Here is a 10,870-nt window from a genome sequence, read left to right as displayed (position 1 = left end):
ATGGAGGGGAGGTCTTATCCCTTGACTCTCCCTCTCACTACCTCTATACAGATAAAATACAAATGAAACGGAAACTAGAATGTGATGCATCATTCACGTTCTGTACTAGGGGACGGAGGGAGGGAGGGAGATCTGTTCATGGCTCACTAACCTTTCCTCATCTCCCATGCGTTGTTCCTTTGAGACCTACATTTTCAGAAGGCCCCTCTCATTTTAGGAAACTCCATTTTGGGGGACCCAGTTATAGGAACCTCAGAATCTCAAATTAAGACCCCCAAGTTAGGGGCCACTTTTGAAAATTTGAGGCAGGTAGAGGCAGTGGCTAGCCTGCTGCTCCTTCACTTGCTATTTTTGTGCTGTCCTGTTGCAATGGCAGTGAAATGTAGCTGGTGCTTCTGAAATTACATTGGTCTGGATTGAATTTGATCTTTTTATAATTTGTAACAGATCCATGGCCCACCTAGAATTCCTTAGTTGTCACTGTGCTTTCACAGCGTCGTCAGTCAGAACTTCAAGGCAACAGACTGCAAGAGGAGGTGATCAGGCCACTAATATTTTCTGGGCAGTGTGAAAGGTCATTGCCCAGGCTGACTGAACCCACCAGTCCAACTCGGGTGTCCAATGCTGTAAACATTTCAATGCAGCTCACAAACCTGTTCAGTACAGGAGGGATCCCACACCTAACCAGCAGCCTGACACAAACTGTCCCTTTCTTTTCATCTTGCCTCATTACCACAGCCCTAATGTGACTCTTTCATAGTAGCGAGCAGTACAGTTGACTAAGGAAAGTGTGCGGGGGTGGCAGGTTTGTATAATTTTTTGTGGTGCCCAGAACAGGTCCAAGTCCCCCCCCACCTGCCTAAGGCTCTGGGAGGGAGTTTGGGTGCAGGAGGGGTGCAGGCTCTGGGAGGGAGTTCGGGTGCGGAAGGGGGTTCAGGCTCTGGGAGGGAGTTTGGGTGTGGGGTGTGGGCTCTGGGCTGGGGCAGGGGGTTGGGGTGCAGGAGGGGGTGCAGAGTGCGGGCTCCGGGAGAAAGTTTGGGTGTGGGGTTGTGGGCTCTGGGCTGGGGCCGGGGGTGAGGGTGCGGGGTAAGGCACTTACCTTGAGTGCCTCCCGAAAGTGACCCGCATACCCCTCTGGCAGCGGCTCCTAGGTGGGAAGGCTGGGGGGTCTCCACACGCCACTGCCTGTAGGCACCGCCCCCACGGCTCCCATTGGCCGCAGTTCCCAGCCAATGGGAGCTGTGGAGCTGGTGCTCAGGGCGGGGGCAGACGCTCCGGGGGAGGCGCGTGGGGGCAGCAGGCAGGGCTGGGGGAGAGACCTGGCCCCAAACACTGGAGTCGGGTCCCCATGGCCCTGAATATTCCTGTAGCACAGACACCAGGGGCCCGTATTACTCACTGCCCCTGAAAGTGTGGGATCTGGAGTGGGAGGTTGAGAGGGGAGATGCCCATTAAAAGAATCTATAATTTAAAGTGAGGCCCAGAATATAATTGTGTGAAATATGTGCACACAGTTCTTCAAGAGTCACTTTAAGAAAAAAAGGTGAGATTCTTTAGTAGCACTAAGCACTGGCCTCGCTCTGCTCTCACTGAAGTGAATGTTGACATAGGAGCAGAGTTTGATCTACTCTGAACGTCTTCCAAAATCCTACTCAAAGGCCTGCTTCACCACTGCATTACTCCCTTTTTTTGCTGTTGTGATGCCATTAATTTTAATGGAGTAACACTAGTATTAAACTGGAGTGATGCAATGGTGAATCAGGCCCTAAGACTGCTATAGCCTCCCACTTCTATCCTCACATATATTTATTTTCTCACTCATTGAATGCCAAGTTAGTGCAAGTTACACTTCTCTACCACTTAGACCCTATTCCTGACCATTATACACCTGACACAGAACCACATTTTACACCTGGCACATTCAGTTTACATGTAGTCATTACATTACAGTTTTTAATGTAGTCATAAACTGAAAGGCACAGTCCAGTTGTGCAAACAAAGGTATTGACTTTTGTTCCACTCTCAGACTCATACAATTCTGTATATGCTTGAAATGAACCATTTAAAAATCAAGCAGGTAATCACTTATGTCAAGTTTCATTAGCAATGTTTTAATAACCTTCAGAACCTTTCCTGAGGATTTCATTTCTTATCAAAATGCTGACTCACTCTGTGTAATTTTTTTTCATGTTTATACAGTCCTTTGACCATGTAAAGTAAAGTGGTAAGTATTATTTATATTTGGCTAAATGATGAAAAGTTTTGAGCACCTGCAATTCACAATCACATGTGTCTGGGGCGGGGGGGGGGGGGAAGGGTGAGAAAACCTGGATTTGTGCTGGAAATGGCCCTCCTTGATGATCACTTTAGATAAGCTGTTACCAGCAGGACAGTGGGGTGGGAGGAAGTTTTGTTTCATGGTCTCTGTGTGTATATAATGTCTTCTGCAGTTTCCACGATATGCTATGCATCCGATGAAGTGAGCTGTAGCTCACGAAAGCTCATGCTCAAATAAACTGGTTAGTCTCTAAGGTGCCACAAGTACTCCTTTTCTTTCTTCTTTTTACGAATACAGACTAACACGGCTGTTACTCTGAAACAAGAAAAGAGAAAGTAACTAAAAAGCTAGAAAAGACCCGTCTCAACTAACACTAAACCTGTACTAACGGGAAGATAGTTAACATAGAAATGAGAGACTAATACATAGGTATAAGAAAAGGTAACACAAAGTTATAAATAAGTTTGTGTAACAAAGGGAGATTGAAGCTGTACTGTCTGGTGCTGGAGGTGACTGTGATGAGATCATCCTAACAAGCTTCCCTCTTGTAAGTAATTGATTACTACTTGCTGAGTGTTTCGCCTTAATAAATATTTGTTAGAGCCACCTGTTGGGAAGTGAATCTCAATCCAATACCAGAGTATTTTTGAGTAGTAAAGAGGGAGGAATGGCACATACTGAAGCACTTCCTACAGCACCCTGTGTCTTAGTTACATGGAGGCATGGCACATTTTAATTAAATTTAGGTACACCATTTTAAAATTAGAAGATCACAAATAAAAAAAAAATCTCTATGTTCTTTGTTGTTTTAAATCCCAAACTGGACTTGCTTTTAGCCATTGCTGAGAGCTGGTAACTTGGACCATCTTAAAACACCTGCCTCTTAAACTGACAGTGAGATCCATCATTCAAAGTAAGGAATGAAACATTCATATTTTATTATTTACAGTATGTTCAAATAATCTAAAGTACATCCATTTTCAACAAAAATGTGACCATGGATATGATGTAATAAACACTGTAAAATGATTCTATTTGTCACACACCTTCGTAAAAAACCAGAACAACCACACAATCCACATTTCACTGAATTATTAGATTATGTAAATTTAGCCAGCAGCAGCTTAGAGAGGTTTTACTGCTTATTCATTTCCTCAGAATTTCTTCAACTACAAATACTTAATTGTACATAAGATTATGCAGTCTGCTCGTGGTGTTTCTCCTCTGCCCAAATTCCCACCCTCTTTGCAGTTGCATATTCTTTGCCCCTGCTTGTCATGGAGATGAACTGGGAATGAACAAGCTATTAACATTTTTATTTTAGTTTTCATCCTCCCATTGTGTCATTGCCACCAGATATTTCCTCTACATCTCCCGATGGCGTGTTTCCATGGGATCCTGTAGACAGTTGTATAACACAGTGCTGTACACTTTCACTGGCTAGATTCCCTCTCTAGGGATTCACCTCTACCCAGTCTTCTTCTCTTTCAGGGCTGATTCACTGCCCACTATAGTCAATGGAAGGAGTCCCATTGATTCAATGGGCGCTGGTGTGATGTAGTATTCACCCCCACGCAAGGCAGAGCAGGTTAAATTAGGTTAATTAACCTGATAGACTGCCTCCGGGGGAGAGCCAAGGCTTGAAAGGCTGATTGATGATGAAGTCCAGCTGAGAAGGAACAGGTGGGGCTGGAGGTGTATTTGAGGCTATGGTGTTAAGTAGTCTGCAGTTTCCCTCTGGGAAGAGGGAGTTTGAGCTAGTAAGGGATGCCAGAAGCTGTAGGAAGGAGTCCCGGGAAAGAGTAACAGAGTCTGAGAAAAGCAGACCACAGTTGCTAGCCATACGGTTCCTGGACTGGAACCCAGAATAGAGGGCAGGTCTGGGTACCCCATCAGCCTCTGGGGAAAGTGCTGCAGACCAGGCAGTGGAGCAGAAGCCTTCCTGGGACAGTTGTCTGATAGGACTTTGATACCTCAGAAGGGGAGGACTATAGTGACCTAGCCAGGGGGCCAAGTCCTTAAGAGAGAGTAGGTTGGGTCACAGAGAGAGAGGTGGCAGGGTGTGCAAATGAGTGACTGAATGGGGTGCCAGACCTGGAAGGAGCTAATGCCAAGAGCAGCCAGGAAGACATGCCCTAGGCGGGAGTGGAGCCCTGGGACAGTTGGATTGGGCCCTCAATCCACGCCACTAAACAAACTGTTAGAGATAAAGTTCGTAAACTGTCAGTGCAATGGGCCACAATAAACATTCCTCCTTCCTAGTCCAAGCACCTTCTAGTTCCCTCCCACCCAAATCAAGCAACATCCACACTGGGCATTTCCCTGCCCAACATCCCCTTGCTTGTTCAGGCAGACACCCTCCCAGTTCTTCCCCACGCTGCAGGATGTCTGTCACCACAAGTACTGGCCCTGGGTGCTAACAAGTATTCTTGGTGAATGGTTCTGGTTGCAGGCGAGCACTAGTGTTGAGGGCCATGACTGTGGGGTGCCTGTGAGTGCTCCTGGGTAGGAGGAGGTGGGTGGTGGTTTTGGGACTCAGAAAACTTTGCATTTTTTTTCTGATCATTGCTTCAGGACCAGTGCTTGCAAAAGTCTGAAGACAAAGGCATTTGTACTAGTCCTGCCAAAGAGTTTCTCTGCCTTGGTAAGTCACCAAATATTGGACCTTCAAACATGAATATCAATGCACTTATTAGATCAGCATGTTTTAGTGTTTTGGTTGTTGAATGTTAATTATGGAAAGTGTACCTATTTTCACAAAACTTACAGAAAAGTTCGTATTTATCCTCTGCCTGTGATCCTCTTTCAGCAAAGTCTGAGAGCCCATTTGAGTTCTATGTTGCTGCTGCTCCTGTCATAAACAGATCCTAGCTTCACTGGACCTTGAAAGTTGAGGCCCAGTCAAATTTCCACTCCTAGCTATGCCACTGCAGCAAAACACAAAATTTCTAAGTAGTTCTTGGAATGTATTAGGAATAACTTTTTGGTGCAGGAAGTAACCAGAGGGACAGCCATTTTAGACTTGATTCCATCCAACAGGGAGGAATTGGTAGTGAATCTGAAGGTGAAAGGCAACTTGGGTAAAAGTGATCATGAAATGACAGATTTCATTATTTCGAAGGAAAGGAAGGAGTGAGAGCAGAAGAATAAGAACAATGAAGTTTTTTTTTTTTAAATCCAGACTTTATCAAGGTTACAGCACTGGTAAGTAAGGTCCTATGGGAACAAAATCTAAGGGAAAGGAGTGCAGGAGAGCTGGCAGTTTCTCAAGGAGACAATCTTAAGGGCACAACAGCAAACTATCCCAACACAAAGGAAAGATAGGAAGCATAATAAGAGGCCAATATGGCTCCATCAGGAGCTTTTTAATGACCTGAAAATCCTAAAAGAGTCTTACAGAAAGTGGAAACATGAATGAATTGCTAAGGAGAAGTACAAAAGAATAACACAAGGATGTAGGAACAAAATCAGAAAGGCTAACTCACAAAATGAGTTACACCTAGCAAGAGGCATAAAAGGCAATAAGAAGAGATTCTTTAAATACATTAGAAGCAAGAGAAAGAAGAATGACAGTATAGGTCCTCTGTTTAGTGGGGAATAAGATCTAATAACTGATGGTATCAAGAAAGCTGAGGTGTTTAATGCCTATTTTGCTTCAGTCCTCACTAAAAAGGTTAATGGTGACCAGATACTCAACACATTAATATTAATTAATATTAATAATAATATAATAATAATAATATTAATATTAGTTAATATTAACAACAAGTGGGAAGGAACGCAAGCCAAAATAGGGGAAGAACAGGTGAAAGAATAGATGTATTCGAGTTGGCAGGGCCTGATGAAATTAATCCTATGGTGCTTAAGGAACTAGCTGAAGCAATCTCAGAACTTTTAGCAGTTATCTTTGAGAGCTACTGGGGGGATGTGTGAAGTCCCAGAAGACTGGAAAAGGGCAATGTTTAAAAAGAAGAACAAAAAGGACCTGGGGAATTATAGACCAGTCAGCCTAACTTTGATACCTGGAAATGTATCAGAACAAATTAAACAATCAGTTTGTATGTACCTGGAAGATAATGGGGTTATAAGGAATAGCCAGCATGGATTTGTCAAGAAGGAAAATCATGCCAAACCAACCTAATTTCCTTCTTTGACAGGGTTACTGGCCTAGTGTGTAATTTTAGTAAGGCTTTTGACACAGTCCCAGATGACATTCTCATAAGCAAGCTGGGGAAATGTGGTCTAGATGGAATTACCATGAGGTGGGTGCACAACTGGTTGAAAGACCATATTCAAAGCATAGTTATTAATGGTTTGCTATTAAACTGGGAGGGCTTATTTAGAGGGGTCCCACAAGAGTCAGTCCTGAGCCCAGTACTATTCAATATTTTCATTAATTATTTGGACAATGGACTGGAGAGGATGCCTATAAAATTTGCAGATGGCACCAAACTGGGAGGGGTTGCAAGCACTTTGGAGGACAGGATTAGAATTCAAAATAACTTTGACAAACTGGAGAACTGGTCTAAATTCAACATGAAATTCAATAAAAAAAAGTGCAATATACTTCACTTAGGAAGGAAAAATCAAATGCATAATTACAAAATGGGGAATAACTGGCTAGGTAGTTGTACAGCTGAAAAGGATCTGGGGTTATAGTGGGTCACAAATTGGACAAGTGAACAATGTGATGCAGCTGTGAAAAAGGCTAATGTCATTCTGGGGTGTATTAACAGGAGTGCTGTATGTAAGACATGGGAGGTAATTGGCACATTCTATTAGGCACTAGAGCAGTCTCAGCTGGAGTACTGTGTCCAATTCTAGGCTCCACACTTTAGGAAAGATGTGGACAAACTGGAGAGTCCAGAGGAAAGCAACTAAAATGATAAAAGGGTTAGAAAACCTGACCTATGACAAAAGATTAAAAAACTGGGCATTGTTAGTGTTGAGTAAAGAAGCCTGAGGGGGGACATGATAAGTCTTCAAATGTGTTAAAGGCTGTTTTATAAAGATGATGTTGATCAATTGTTCTCCACGGCCACTGAAGGTCGGAGAAGAAGTAATAGACTTAATCTGCAGGGGAGATTTAGGTTTGTTATTACAAAATTTTTTCTAACTACAAGGTTAAGGTCTGGAATAGGCTTCCAAGGGCGGTTGTGGAATCCCATCACTGGAAGTTTGTAAGAACAGCTTGGACAAACACTTGTCAGGGATGCTCTAGGTTTACTTGGTCCTGCCACAGAAAAGGGCTGGACTTGATCTCTCAAGGGCCCTTCCAGCCTGACATTTCTGATTTTTGGAACAGCAACTGCTAAAGTCAAGTCAGATTTGCAGCAGAGTCAAAAAGGCAGGATTTGGAAGTCAAAATGATGTGACTTTAAGGTCCAATATCTTGCTAATCACGAGGGCTAGAAAGATGAGATTCCTTTGTTCGAGAAAAGTCATCCTTGCTCTTTCCTTTCTGTGTGTGGAGCCTCACATTGCTGTTGATGATAGCCTCAAGCAGTCTTTGTGCTCCCTGAGCATAAGGACAGGGATTACATCTGCCTACAGAGCAGGGCTGTGTAGAGGCGGAAAGTCAGGCTGTTTCCTTACACCCTCACACGAGGATAAATGAAGTCTGGCCCTTTTGTTTTCCTTCCAATTTTTCAATGTTTTCCTCATATTCCTGCTCATTCCCTCACATCACCATTCACAGAACCAAGTGACCTTTCCATTATGAGTTTTCGCTTAGGAAAGATATCTCCATCTTTTTAAAAGGGCTTCCTTTTCATGCAGAAAATCTGGGAGTTTGATTTCACACTTTCTAGAGTGAAAAATCCCCCTGATCCTTGAGAACAAACTGTCTATCAGCCACTTGTCTGTCAGCAAGGACTAGCTGTGCTTGTTATTCAACTGGACCTTGGAACAAGAAAAAATACTGTTTACGTTACTGGCTTAAATCCAGACAACGTGTGAGGAAAAGTTGGTAACATCACCAACCACTAACATATATAAATTGTGTCCTTCAGAAAAGCTCCAAGGTTCTTTTATAATGTAGTACAAGACAGATGAGGAGCAATGCTCATGTAGCTGTTTAATGTTAAAGTCACTCTGAAAGGTGACTGTAAAAGTGGTGTCATGGGGTTCCCTGTTTGTCTCAGTGACTCCAGATTAAACAATTATAATACACACTGAAGTACTGTCAGTTTGGTCTCTGAGTATTGCTGGATTCTAAAATGATCAAACTGGTAATACAGTAGGAAACTTCCCAGCTACTAAAACCTGCTAGGCCAGATGAAATAATAGGGGAAAAAATACACAAGTTAAAAGGCAACTTGACCACAGTCTTATCACCTACAACTTTGGGGAGAAGACATCTGATACTAGAGGACTCTTTAATCTAGCAGACAAAGGCATAACAAGATCCAGTGATTGAAAGTCGGAATCTGTAAGGTTCACACTGGAAATAAGTACATTTTTAATTGTAAGTGTAATTAATGAAAACTTACCAAGGGATGTGGTGGATTTTCCATCACTTAGAGTCTTTAAATCAGAAGTGGATGACTTTCAAAAAGAGATCTAGTAATTGAACTAGAGCATGATGGGCTAAGTTCAGCAATATACTGTGTGAAATCTCTGGCCTGCAGTGTACAGGAGGACAGACTTAGAGCTGTGTCTATACTAGGAGCACTTTTGGTATTAGAATACTGGTATACTACCAGCAAAGCACTCCTAGTGTAGATGCAGCTATAACGGCAAAGCTGTACTTTATATCAGGAGAGTAAAACCACCCTCCGTGAGCAAAACAAGCTATATGGGTAAAAGCACAGCTTTGTTGGTATAATCTGAATCTCCACTAGAGACTTCTGCTGGCATAGCTATGTCAGTCAGGAATCTCACCTCTTCACATCCCTGATTGACATAGTTAAGCTGGCAGAAGTCTGTAGTGTAGAGACAGCCTAGATGATCACAATGGTTAGGTCTAAATATAAAGTCTATGGTAAAAGTAAACTGAATTTTAATCCATGATGCAGGCCTCCAGTTCCCTCTTCTTTAGAATCTGATGAACAAAGGACTGACTAGATACCCTATGCCACATACAGAATCTAAAATTTTGTTCCTAACTCCATCAGAAAACGTTGGCATCTCTGCACAGAGGAAGGATAATCTGGATAAATGCCAGTGTGAACAAACATCAGTGTCCGAGTTCTGCTTTACTCCTGGGGGAATTCTGCACCACTGTGCAATGCGGAATTTTGCAGAAATTAACTTTGTGAGTGCAGAATTTCCTTTCCCCCACAGAAATGGGCTGCAGTGCTGCTGGCTGCCACTAGGGGCTGCTTGACTCAGCAGAGCCCAGCTCGCACATAGAAGACACTGCCAGGGGTAGGGGGAGGGAGCTAGAGGGTTCCTGGCAGCTGCAGTTTCCTGTGCACTGCCGTCTTCTTCCCTCAGGGCATGCAGGGAACTCCATGCAAACCTGGGACCAAGCATCAGGCTGGTTCTCCCTCTGGATCTCTGGGGGAGAGGGGGCAGGTGTCTGTGCTCTGGGGGGAGAGGGTGCAGGTATCTAGGCTAGGGGTCCCCGTGGCTGGGCTCTCGGGGGAAGGGGGTGTGGGTATCTGGGCTGGCGGGGCCCTGCAACTCCTCTGGGGGGAGGGGGTTTGGGTGTATTGGCTGGGGGGGGCACCATGGCTGGGTTCAGGGGGAGGGGATGTCTGTGTCTGGCCCCCCGGATGACCTCAGTGGGGTGGGAAGAGGGCAGAGAAACATAAACTGGGTTGTCATAGCGGTTTCTTTAACTCTCTACTCCTGGGGGAATTTTTGTATGTGTCTGTATTATTGCAGACATACTTGCTGACAGGTATTTTGAAATATATTACCAAAATAATCGAAACTGGCATGATTATGTAGTGTTATTTTGACAAAATTTGCAGAATTTTGCAGAATTGTAAAATATTGTGCCCAGAATTCTTAATTTTTTGGCGCAGAATTCCCCCAGGAGTAGTGCTTGCAGCAGAGAGAACTCAGTTGTTTACTGCAAAGATTTCACAAACTGTAAGGCCCATCTTGAGGAGGCTGGGGACCAACAGGCATTTTCCCCAGGGTATCACTTGGCAGAGATGAATGTAAATTGGGAGCCTCTGATATAGTCCCCATTATTTCTTAGGCTAACACTTCTCAAAGACACAATTCCCCACTCCTCCACTTTCAGACATTTCACTGTCTGCCTCTTGCCACCATGAGGAAGAAGGTTCCACTTTACAGTCAATGGCAATGGCAAGATTTTGCAGAAAGACCTACATTTTTATGGACTAAGGTTTACAAAGATATTTAAGCATCTAAAGATGCAGATAGGCACCTATAGGTATTTCCAAAAGCACCTAAGCAGCTTAGGCACCTAACTCCTATTGAAAATCATGGGAGCTAGGCACTTAACTCATTTAAGCATATTTGTAAATTCCCCCAGATGTTTATCAGTAGCTTTAGGTGCCTAAATACTTCTGTAAATCTCATCCTAAAGCCCTGATTCAGCAAAGCACTTAATCAGATACTTAACTTCTTTGTCCCATTGACTTCAAGTTAAGCACATGCTTAAATGTTTTGCTG

The sequence above is a fragment of the Natator depressus genome, chromosome 1 (assembly GCF_965152275.1).
Source record: "Natator depressus isolate rNatDep1 chromosome 1, rNatDep2.hap1, whole genome shotgun sequence".
Classification (NCBI taxonomy): Eukaryota; Metazoa; Chordata; order Testudines; family Cheloniidae; genus Natator; species Natator depressus.
This window is presented reverse-complemented; position numbering follows the sequence as displayed.